Source organism: Plectropomus leopardus, chromosome 5 (genome assembly GCF_008729295.1).
Source record: "Plectropomus leopardus isolate mb chromosome 5, YSFRI_Pleo_2.0, whole genome shotgun sequence".
Classification (NCBI taxonomy): domain Eukaryota; kingdom Metazoa; phylum Chordata; class Actinopteri; order Perciformes; family Serranidae; genus Plectropomus; species Plectropomus leopardus.
This window is the reverse complement of record NC_056467.1, coordinates 11858740-11869284: the sequence shown is the minus strand read 5'-3', so window position 1 is coordinate 11869284 and position 10545 is coordinate 11858740.

Here is a 10545-nt window from a genome sequence, read left to right as displayed (position 1 = left end):
TTTCTGTATTCATTCTGAGTATCAAATAATGTGGAAACTAAAATAAATAAAAGTCATAGCAAAGTCCAAAAGAAAACTCAATCCCAGCTGAAATACTGTAGTTTACATGATATAATAAACAACAGAAAACATTATTCACAGGTTGTTTGTAATCTCAGTGCCAAACAATCTTGTATCTGCCATTTCTACTTGCTGAGTGATATTCTTGTCAAGTGTTTCTCAGTGTATCACACTGTGTTATTGTTCCTCGTTCTGTCACTGAAGACAGTAATGTGATCATAAACAGTGTCACCAAGCAAAGGTCAAAGTGTTGATACAAAAAGCTAATGAGATGTTGAAGAGACACGAACCACTTTGGTTTAATGACCTTGCGATTGAAAATACTCTGGTGCAAAAGAAATTACATGGTCTGAGTGTTTGTGTGAGCAGAGATTTTTTTTCTCTAAACTTTTTTTTAAGATGCAAAGACTTTTTATATAGCTAACACATTATTGTGGATCTGATGTTGTATAAGTAACAATTTGGATTTTTCTGCCAAAATGAACCTGTTGTTGTTGAATTCCAAGGAATTCATTGTTGTCATAATCTGGTTGAATCCTTACTCTTTCCTTCTGAACACGTATACACACGCACACGCACAAACACACACACACACACAAACACACACAAGTTTACAAACTCCTACACAATAAGTTAAGACTGCTCTTTTCTATTTGACCTTTTTAAAAGCGACTGATGTGGGAGGACTCCTGATCACTGCTTACATGATGCGGTGTATGTGCCTGTGTTTGACACACTTAAAGACAAGGGTGGAAAGTAAGCTACGCACTGAGAGCAGGAAAGTTGCGAGGGGGTTTATTTGGCAGAGGTGTTCTTTTGAGACATGACCACCAGAGAGAATCACATCATCTTCATTGTGCCTCATCCATAATGGATGACGACAAAGACAGTAAGGTGGGGCAAGGGGGAGGGTGTGGGACTGAGCGAGAGAGAGAGCGAAAGAGAGAGAGAAGGAGAACTACAAAGAAAAGAAGACAAACGGGGGACTTTGTAAACGACTAAGGAAGCCTTTTAAGGTACGGCACAGAAGTGCTTTCAGCCCCTGCTGAGCATCTTCACTATGTTAAGTCAAGGTGATGCCCCTCACTTGTCATCACCACAGGGATCAAGAAAAGCTAAAAATTAACAGAAAAGTAGAAAACTTATTGCATTGCTGCTCAAGTGGGAATGATATTGTGGAACAGTAGGGTTTTTGTCCTTTTTGTCTATCTGTTACTGCATGTGCCGCAGTATAGGCAGAAGGGTGCAACAGGTGGAGTGGCAGTCAGTGGGTTTTGTCTTTGAAATCTCTCTGAAACCACCAAAAAATATTTTATGTTGTGTGAATATGGGTTTAAAAAAAACAGTAAAAACTCCCAAACTGTATTTACTTACGTAAGTGGTGTTTTTTCCAGCTCAATCGCCCCTGTATCATTACCCTTGAGAAAACTAGAGTTTCAACACCAGATGATACAAATTATTTTTTTTGAAGGACGAACAGCTGCTTCACAGGAGGTTAGTTGTTTTGACACATGTCAGTGACACAGTTTAGTTCTCAGACATGACACTTTGACAGATATCAGGGGTGAGCTGTGATTAATGCGCATGACAGTGACAGCTTCATTAATTAAGAGGGCAACACCTCCTACTGCGTGTCATGTGAAATTACTATTACCAACCCCGAGGCATATCAAGGCAGAACAGACATTGTCAAAATGACGATGCTTTACGTGAGAGAGCAATTCTGTTTTACATGAGGCAGAAACCTAAAAAAAGATACCCATTTGAAATTATATTTGTGGCATTGCATAAAATACAAATTCTATTAAGTTCTAAGATTTGCTAACTTTTACGTGTTTAAGAATATTTTCTTCTTCATAAATGTACTTGATAATGCATTTAAACCTTGAAAAAGTGTGATAAATTGATAAAACTGATGATTATCAGCTGACACAATGAATGCTCACTGATACTATTTCATGGCCTTAGGATTCACAGGCACCATCTGTGTCTATCCATCAATATCTCTGTTGCCTATCTGGGTCAGGTCACAAGTTCAAGCAATGGAGTCAATATGTCCTTTCTGACAAACTTCCTTCATGTCTCTTCCTGACGTATATCCAGGCCAACAGAGAGATGCCCTGCTTCCTGTCCGTCCTCGTGTCTCAATCTGTCAGCTGTTAGTTCACTGTCCAAAGGAGGCACCCACTTGGCATTCTTGCAAGATGTCTTGTCCCACGCAATTAACTCCTCATTTTTTGACTCTGAGGTACAACCACTTTTGTGACAGTGGCCAATACTGATAAAGCTGCCAAAAAAACAACAACCTTTTGTTAATGAATTGTTTCAGTCAATTTTCAGTGTGAATTTAATACTTCTTAACATATGGGTTTTTGGCATGCCACTGGGTAACTCTAACTCCACCTGTTTTCTACAATTTCTACAAATTTTCAGACAAAATGAGATGCTAATCAACAGATTAATCCATCCATCCATTTTCATCTACTTATCTGGGGCTGGGCCATCCCTTAAGCATGTTTTGGGTCTACCCTGGGGCCTTCTTAAGATTGGATGTGTCTGAATGACCAAGTGCACAGGAGGCTTCCTGATCTGATGCCTTGAGCCACCTCATCTGGCCTTTTTCAATAGGCAAAAGCAGCAACTCTGTTTCAAGCTCCCTCTAGATGTCTAAGCTCCTCAACCCATCCCTAAGACTGAGACCAGCCACCCTGCGGGGTACACTTATTTTAAACCATGAGATTGCTATTGTATCCGCAATCTAATGCGTTTGGTTACTACCCAAAGCTCAAGACCATAGTTGAGGGCCAGAACTTAGGTGGACCAGTAAATTGAGAGCTTTGTCTTTTGGCTCTGTTCTCTCTTCACCATTACAGTCCGGTGCAATGCCTAAATCACTGCTGACACTGCATCAAACCATCTCATACTCCATTTTACCCTAACTAGTGCACAGAACGCCAAGATACTTGAACCCCTTCACTTGGGGCAACATACTTTTCTGGGAATTCATGGTCTGGTGATGCAGACAAAACCACTTCATCTGTCACGAACAGAGATGCAGAGAACAGAGATTCCTTCCTACTCTGTACACCTTTAGATCCTATTGATGAACAATCATAAAGAGAAACAGTGACAAGGCACAGTCATGGTGATAGTGAGAACCTTTTTTGAAGTACACAAAACACATGAAGGGATCAGCCAATCCCCATGACTCCGCCAGCAGCCCTGCAAGGGTAAAAAGCTGGTCCAACAGCCAGGAAAGAGTCAGCGATGAAAATATCAAGTAATTGCAGCTCCAGTTACTGACTTTGTGCAATTTTGTCCTTACACTAAAAGGCACAAGCAATAAAGAGTGACATGCAATTACAGTTGAGAGACTGATCAAATGATCAGATGGAGCCTGTCCCTGCCTCTCTTGGTCCAAGTCTATGGAATGATCTTATGACTTTATTTATACTTTTTGAGAATTTCTAAGGCCTAATGTTTTTCAGTCAGTGGGGTGATTGTGACCTGCCATATAGAGGTGTAATGGTACATGTATTCGTCCCAAATCATCACAGCACTGACTTCACAGTCTGAGTCAGTCACAGGCAACTCACACCAATCCAGAAGAGGGCGTGTGCAGTAATGCAATGCTGTTTAGATGTGAGAGCAGACAGGAAGCAATTGGCATTAACATTTCATCGGCTATGCGCCCATATGCAGTCATTGATGAGCCCCGGCTTCAAATATTTATTAAAAGTGCTCGAGCCATGTTACACTATCCCATCCTGTGTGCACAAAAGCCAGTCCGTGGTTGCTGCCCTACACTACAGGAAGCTGTACTGTACCAACTATCTCAGGGGGGACTAAATGCTGCTAGGTGGAACAAACTGGGATTTGCACTACTGACTGCAAAATAAAGGAAAAGAAGCCTAGCATCTGTTGCTTTAATTCATTGTACGAAACTCGTATCGAACCGTGACCCCAAAACTGAGGTACATACTAAACCGTGACTTCTGTGTACCATTACACCCCTACTGTGATGTGACAAGGCCCACAAGGTTTTTCCTAAAATTTGCATTATATCGATTGTCACTAAGAAATTGCTTTTCCCGCCCCTTAGCTGGATCCATGAGTGGCAAAATCAGTATTACCTTTTTATATAACTGATAAATACTTCATGACCTTTTCATTATGCTATCAAATGCGTCTACTTTATGATGTGTCCTCTAACATCATAACATCTGAACAATGCTGAAAGTGTTACTTTAAAAACTTCGTTGTTAAAATGACAACAATGATCATGATGGTCATGTTATTTTAGATAATATTTTGACGAACTCCTATTACTTCTGTCTGACATTTCCATGTTCCCCAGGTCATTCTTAGTGTTTTTGGCTTCTTCTGCACGTATCTAGTGATATGAGAGAGACAGGGTGGTGGTGGAGGTTGGGTGGTGTTCTTGCATATTTTGGCTGATACATGTATAAAGGAGTTGATTTCTGTTCCAACAAAATGAAATAATGAGAGCAGAGGATAGGTATGAAGATGTGAAAGATGGAAAAACAATAAAAAGATTTAAGAGGGACATGGCAGATATCTGGGGTCAAATACAGGTCAATGGAAATATATGAATTTTAATTTGGGAGGCTCAGAGGCACATTTCTTCTATGTAAGGAAACTTTTATTGCACGTCTATACACACTCATATATTCACTTGTATGATTGTGTTTACCAAAACAATGATTTAAAGACCTAATAATATAATCAGGGAAAAAGTATGACTTGATTATGATAAAATGTTGTCTTTAACTGTGAAACTCAAATGCAAAATGAACACAAGCAAACGGGACAGGGGCTTGGGATTTTCCCACTTTTTCAACAAAAAATGTGAAACAATAAGAGTTGCCAAACAACTGAACTCATGCACGTTTTAAATTTAAGATAGACATATATAGTTTAAAGTTCTGATTATGTAGCTGAACTTATGAGTACCACTTGAACGCTTTCTCCTCAGTCCCTTTCCAAACTGCTTCAATGGATGATGGAAACCTATGGAAACATACATTTTAATTTCACTAGCAATTCAGTTAAATCTCCTGCATATTTTGGCAAAAATCTGAGTCACCGCCTAGGTTTCTTTGTTAGGGACATGTGCTCAACTGGTTAAAACTGTCGGAAGAAGGATTTCATACATCCCCCGGAGTTAACTAGAAAACGATATTTGACACTATGGCAAAGTGAAAATGAGTCTGACCTCGGCTGTCAGTTGAGACAGAGACACCCATCATTCAAATGAGACAGGCGATTAGGGGAAGGACAAATCCAGACAGCTAAAGAGAAACAGAGAAAGAAAGAGGGGAGGTACAGGAAGAAATAGGCAATATGGTGATGTGTGACAGCAAAAAAAATGATGGCGGGAGGTGGAAGAGAATTGGGTATACATGAGCAGAGCAAAAATATAAACACAGAAAAACACTGTGAAGAGAGAGAAAGAGGGAAAATATGATAAAGTAACACAAAGGGAGGGACTTTCAAAATGGGAAGGGATTTGGTGACACTGAACGATACAAGGAGAGGCAGCCAGCTTTCATTCATTCGGGCTATTGATGAGTGGAAGCAGAGAAATATAATAGCATCATTCCATGGAAATTGAAAATGGTCGCCGGATTTTATTTATTTTTTTAACCATTTTTATGCACACTGTATGGTTTATTAAAGGGCATTGGGATAATTTTTAGGCATGGAGAAGCAAATATAAACACAACCTTGTCAGAATGCAAACATCAAGCATTTAATGACCTGATTTCAACTTTTTCCTTACCTCACTTCTACCTGTTACTACAATTATATGCAGTCTTCCAACATCCTTTCACCCTCAAGGACAAACATGTACAATTTAAAAATCAGAACCATTCTGTAGTGCTGCGCTGTGTTGCATCCTCGCACAGTATAATAGCGCTATTAAACCTGTTTTGCAGTCTGCAGGATGAAGCAGCTAGGCCAAGGTGGATACGTCATGTCTAGATGACGTCTAACAATTGACCATATAAGCAGTCTTTATTTCCTTTCTCTTCCTGTCTCTTTTCCTCTCTATAGCATCATTTTAATAATGTATTTCCAGCTTATTTTCAGTGTGTTGTAATTCAGGGACATTGTATGAGAGGTGAAAGGAATTTTAAATGGATCATGACATGTAGTTATTTAAATAAAAATTCAAGTATAAATGCACAGATCCCGTGTGCTGGATTGACAGCAGAGTACTAGATCAGGCCCTTCAGGATTTTGGGATGTTGCAACAACTCATGAAAATTCAGCCACTCCCCATGAATTCTGTACAGCCTTGCAATTTTGTCCAATCAATGCAACGTTACTGCATATTCTACATATTTCCTCATGCAGCTGCTCACAGCAAACATGTGAAATACCCCCACAGCTGACCCCGAGTAGAGCCATTACTGCATCACGGAGCAGGGGAATTTTAACAATTTCCATAGTGAGGACACTTATCATTTCAGGTGCACAACAAAGTTTAAGAGACTGAGCACAGATTATTGTGTTGTATAACTGTTGGAACTTCAGAACACAGTACTCTCCCTAACTTGACAATGGAGCTGCAGGGCGCATAGTGTCTGTCTCTCACCTGACACTGATGCTGTCGGGGGCCGGAGACCTGGACTCTCTCTCACCTGACGGTGAAGCTGTGAAGCATATGGTGGTCTCTCTCTCTCTATTATTTGTGTCTGCCTCATTTGTAATGTGACCTATTTCTCCTGTCAGTCACTGTCTTTACAATCAGGTAGGCCTGTTTCATGCTCGTCAACCTCTCTGTTTCCATTTTTCTGGTGGCTCTGACTTACATGACAAAAAAAACTTTCAGCTATTAGCTATCAGCTTTTTTTGTTAATTCGTTTGATTTTATGTCAATTTTGGTTTCTGCAAATGCATCAAATCTTGATGTGCATCCTCTGTAATTGTAACTTAAAAAAAACCCCAAAAAAATTTAACTTGCATTGCAATTTTGCAAAAGAAAAGGGGCTGCAAAATCAGGCATTTCAAGCCGCAGCAATCACTGACAGATTATGAAAGAAGACACAAGGGATTGGTTTGCAGACCAATGAAAACTGCCTTCCAGGGAAGTCCAATTCCAATACAGGCATCCTATAACAAACACAGGATACGAAAACTTCAGATGATAAAGATCAAATTGGTTTGCACAGACTTGTTAAAATATTTATCTATTTTATTATATTTTTTAATTTATTTTGTTTGTGGTGAGATAAAAGACAAAAGGTACTCCACAGCAGAGCTTACTGGTGGTAGAAAATATTGTAAATGATAGAGAGGGTCCAGGTTAAGTCTCTTCAGCCTTTATTGTAATCATGTGGAGTCACAAGAACTATCCTGATTGAATCATCACCATAACGCTTCTTTTTTTTTTTTTTTTTTTTAAATCACCTAGGATGTGTAGCCATTATCACTATTATATTTAAGCTTCTGGATTAAAGAAAGATTTGGCTCATGATTATTCACTGTGACTTAACACTAGTCTTATTAATTTAATCTTTTAATTCAGCAGCTGCAGCTATGGTGATAATGATGAGGATAATAATGGAACAGTACCACATTTAGTGGGATTCATTTCAGATTTGGACTCCCCGGGAATAGACTTGCAGAGAATAGTAGTGCAGAAATTATCTGTGCATATCCAAATAATATACTCAGATTTACAATTCTTACCCACTGTAACTGACTTGGCCACCTCTAGTTTGTAGCCAGAAAGTTGTCACAAACATTTGTTGCCTGTGTGGGTGTGCTGTGGTGAAATGAACTGCAGAGCATACATGGAGGACTCACATCAAACCAGATGACAAAGGATGATATGATACTGGCATGATAAGAGGCTCCTCCATGTTTTAGCCTAGTAGTTTGCTGTGCAAATGGCTGTGCAAGTTCATCCCATGTGAACTGTGCGTTAATGAGTGAAACAGAAGCCGATTGTTTTTAATGACCACTCAAGGGTTTCAAATGGAGGAGAATCGGGGGTATAACAAACATGTGGCTGCCAGCAAAACCAGGCGTTACCACAAAAAAGACAAACTGCAGGCTTGACCTTGTTCGATAGAGGAGGGGGGGAGGATGCAAGATTACACCATAAGCTGAATTAGATCTGGAATTTAGGAGTCATGTGTCATATTATGGATGTGCAATTGGTTTGCTTTGTGTTACTTCTATTTGAAAAAATTAGTAATTTCCCTGCATTCTCCTCTTTGCTGCTTTGGCTTAATGAGAACAGATGAATGTGTGTGTCACTGAGAGGTATGGAGGTATTAGTACAATGGTAAAAAACACCCAAGGATGGACTGCCCTCATCTATTGACACTAAATGACAGGTGAAGGTCAGGAGAGAATTTATCATTGAATACACATAGGAGCGGTGAATAAAATAAATGATTAAGTGGCAGTGCGATAAATGTTTGAGGTCAGCTTTGCACACTTACAACCTATAATCAGTGAGCTCTATTGTGGAAGCCTCAGATAATACTCTCCCCCCTCTCTGTTTCTGAACATTCGGGTGGAGAAAATTAAATGAGCAATAGTCTCTTTTCTATCTAAAATTACAGCATCAATGTGTCTTTTAGGTACACTGCAGCCTCTAGTGGCCGAAAGCTGAGCTTATAGGTTTTAAGCCAAGTTAGGTTAATGCATGATCTGATTAATATTGCCTCCCTTTCGGCTGCAACATCAGTGAATTATGGATCACAGTAAGATATTTTTTCATGGTGTGCTGTCATATTTAATCCATTAATCCCCAAACCACAGCATAAAGTACAGTAACAAGGATGATGCACCTCCCCTGCCTCCCTCACATACATACTAAAAATGTTAGGACCATGCTTATACGTGTAGTGGTTTGTTTAAATCACATGTATCTTTATATTGCTGTACTAATCGTGATGATGCAGTATGCAAAATTCATCATTCTCTTTTAGCTTCGCACTTAAAATAATTCTCATTATTCGATAATTTCCTTTAATTTTTTTTTCAAACATTTCTTATTTCTCATCAAAGCCTTCATATTGGCTCTGTGATATTTTAGAAAAATTACAGTATCTACTGTAACCTTGATCAAAGTTATTGCAGCTGCGCTTAGTTCTTTATTGCTTTTCATTTTCTCAATAGCTAATTTATTAATGTGTCCTTTTATCACACGAGTCTCAAAGAGCTTTAAAGAGACAAAAGCAAGACTAAAAAGAACAGACAAGAGATTCATTAAATAAACTGCTGGAGATTCATGATATCATTTTAATTCACTGATGTTTGTGTGCACTGTTACAGACTAGCAAGACCTGTCCTGGCTGTAGCCCACCTGACTCTGAATGTTTACTGGTTTTGGCTCAAGGCCTCCTCAACCGTGAAAGGATGAGGATAAGCTAGGAAATATTATTGTAATCCATCCACTCTGTAATTGCCTTTTTTCTGACTACTTTGTCCATATTTTTCCTGCCTTTACAATATGAACGAGTCATCAGTCTATCCCAAGATCATTTCTCATTTACAAACAAGCAATTCTGCTCTTAAAAGTTTTAATGGATGCCCTTCCATCCAAATTAAACAATAACACACAGAAAGAATAACTTAATTGCCAAGTTTTTTAAGCTTGGCTGAGGTAGAATTTTTGATGCATTAATAAAAGCAAAATGCAATAAAACAGACTCTGAAAATAACTTACATGAAGCATGTGACTTAAGTGCCCAAGATTCTGCTCCATAAAAAGGACAACACTTAATGACAAATTAAAAATGTATTAATATATGAAACAAACATAAATGCTTTATTTTCATAATTTCAAAATTTTCCATCATTTGAGGTTTGGTGCTCTTTTACTTACTTAACATTTCTTTGTGCCCTCTTAATTTTCAATAGTTTAGTGACAGTCAACTCCTAATATTCACGTAGCAGATGGGTACAATCATAATATGCATTTTCTCTTTGAGTTCCTGTAGATGCTTTGAAATTTGCACCTACTTTGCATGGAAATGTGATGAATGACATGCTGGTCAGGTGACCAAGTGGTACATATTTCACCCGGAAAAACGCCAGCTGGCCAGGTTTGAACCCAGGACCATCTTGCTGTGTGAGTGGCTCACTTTGCAACCCTAACATTATTCTCTATAAACAGATCCTGCATATGTTTGCAGAATCTGTAGGTGAAGGGACACGATTTTGGTGTCCGAAGTGTTCTGGTGTCTGTTTGCAATAGATTTGGTCCCTTTGTAGTCCCTGTAGTTTTGACCAATCAGGATTGAATGGTTGTTAAATAGTTCAATTGAAAAAGTAGAACACATCGGCTGAACTGCAATCTCAGAACCCATTTATTTATTTATGTATTCATCTATTCCTTAATTATTATTATTATTATTATTGTCATCATTATTTTATGCATCAGCATTCCTATGCAGATACCTGTTCAAATTGATCAGCCAGAATTACTGGCACATAAGG